Source organism: Gadus macrocephalus, chromosome 9, assembly GCF_031168955.1.
Source record: "Gadus macrocephalus chromosome 9, ASM3116895v1".
Lineage (NCBI taxonomy): Eukaryota > Metazoa > Chordata > Actinopteri > Gadiformes > Gadidae > Gadus > Gadus macrocephalus.
The window spans coordinates 8,394,950-8,397,670 of record NC_082390.1 but is presented as its reverse complement, the minus strand read 5'-3'; positions in this window follow the sequence as shown (position 1 = coordinate 8,397,670).

Here is a 2,721-nt window from a genome sequence, read left to right as displayed (position 1 = left end):
AATGCTACACAAATGTGACTTAATTGAACCACCAGAAAACACACTATTTTGGCTTGCTTTATTCAGTGTACGCTAAAAGTGTGTGTGACTTGACGAGAAAGAAAAAAAATGCTGGTTCTTTTCTTCATGTTTATGTGCCTTGGTAAAATAATACAATTCATAAAAGTGCCTCATGATTTATAAGTGCCCGTCACAGATTACTTATTATGACCCATCACTCAGCGAGCGCGAGGTCAATGAACAAAGAGAACCCAGCCAATATATTCGGCCTAAAAGGTAAGCCTAATTCACTTGGCCGGAGGGCAAATGAATTGCAATTCAACAATGTGCACTTACCTTTGGAAATATCCCGAATGGCAACATCAGAGACTATTACAGAGCCCTGGGCGAGAGAGTGAAATGGCATTCCCAGTGAGGCCATGAGGTGAAGAGGAGATGCTGATTCGCCAATTAGTTTACCTAATAACCAAGATCAATGTAGACTGTTTACTTCATACATGTAATTATTCACTTCAAAACACATTTGCCTCGACTATAATTATAGATTCTCAACTGTTAATTTTTTCACGGACAGAATAAAGCGAGCTGAGTGATGGGAGACAGAGTTTATCTATGATGTTCCTCATGGGCCTTCTTTACCTATGGATGATGCTAAGGGAATAATAGCGCATTCCCTGCAGAACGGGAGAACAAGGCTAAGTGGAGCGTGTGTTTTCCGGCTCCAGGTAAAAACAGCCCTTCTCTCGGGTGGGGAGCAGCAACCAATCCTCTCTACTTGGGTAGGGTTTGAAGACAATACATTTTTTTTCAATAGATTGATTTTCTCTGAGAAAGTCCTATTTATTTATAGCAATTGAGCATTAGCTTTTATTTGAAGCATATGGAACAAATAACAAGCATATTTCTTTTTCAGGGGATGTTTTCTTCACTGTGTCTCTTTCTCCTTGTGTTCTTTGTTTTAAGCGTTTGTGTGTGTGTATTTTTGTGTGTCTGTACATTTATGAGTCCCCCCTCATGTATCCAATACTTCACCAATGCTGGTGTCGGAAGCATCTGGATCACACACAAGTGTGCGCACACACCACGCACATACAATCTCCCTGGCCTGTTCTATCACTGCCGGTGCTGTATTCACATCCCAAGCGAGGTGGCATCATCATCAATAGTCATTTAGAAAAAGCCCGGTTTCCACGCCAGTGGCCACAATGAAGATTCATAACCACCATTCCGTCCGGGTTAGGGACGCGAGTGGAAGGAGGGGAGAGATAAAAACGGGTGCTCGCACAACACTGCAGCCTGTTGTGTTTCCCCTCTCTCCTCGGCCTTGCATGTTCAGCATGTGAGCCGCCCAGACAATGGATGACAAATACCGGACGCTCAGAATGGTGTGGGTGGGGGGGTGGGGGGTGGGGGGGGATTGGGGGGGGGAATGCTTGTCAAGCATCGAGACGTCGCCACACATTGTTGTTTCGCTAGAGCCAGCCGACGGATCCTCGGGAGAAATGATAGTTACTATAATTGATAGATCTGGAGGTCGCTATAAATTGTCGACTCTATGCGGAGCCTCACCCGTACGTCACGGGGAGGCCCTTCAAGGTTGTGGGGGAGAGATCGCCGTCGTGCTGCACGAGGTTTGGGTCTGGAATTGTTTCGGGGCAATGATGGATAACTACTGGAGGAACTGGGGCGGGACACGGACGTTTAGATTTGGTATTCTTTTATTTCTACACGGGCCAAATATCGATGAATACAACTTCAGACTTCAGCTCGGGTGAATATCTTTCTTTATAATACCGTTATTATGACAGAATGCACATTTCTGAGATATTTATTATTTAATAATTCAGCCAGTGCTTTTATCCAAAGTGACTTCCATAGAATTCTGTTTCGGTTTATCAGGGAGCGGGGGAGGGCTTGGACAGCCTGCCCAGTGATGCCAGGGAGTCCTGCAGACGTTAAGCATCAAAACTCTGGATTTGGGCTGTGAATGGAACATCCTGTTCTCTGTTACACTAACCCACCCCTCGTGTCATGGCACAGTGTTAACATTAACACTACATTATAAACAGTAGCTTGTTATTTGTTATCTGCGGCCGGTCATGCCTTTAAAAATCGGCCCTGACCTTACGTGCTAAATTTAAAGACGAAGATGCTTATCTGGCTGATTCCAAAATGGAGACACACACGCACATATCCACACACACCACACACACACACACACACACACACACACACACACACACACACACACACACACACACACACACACACACACACACACACACACACACACACACACACATATTTCCCAAGCACACACACGCACACATGCACAGATTACACATGTATCCCCAACACACACGCACGCACACACACATATACACAAACAAATATATCCCACACACACACCCACTGACACGCACACACACATATATCCCACGCACACACACATTTTATGGGTCCAGGGAGTGGGGGAGGATGAGTTACGCAGCGGTTTAAACTGTACAGTGGTCACAGTGAAATATCACCCCACATTATAAGGAAATGTAAATAAGTGAGTAGGGTACCCCTTTAGAAGTGCCTTCCTCGTTTTTCTCTCCACGTCACTTTCTAATGAATTGTCTTCAAGGCCCGAATAGAAATTCATTGCAAGATAAAAATATACAAAAAGACAAGAACTCAAGTAAAAAGCTAAACAAATTCTTCTTTATTTTATCTTCT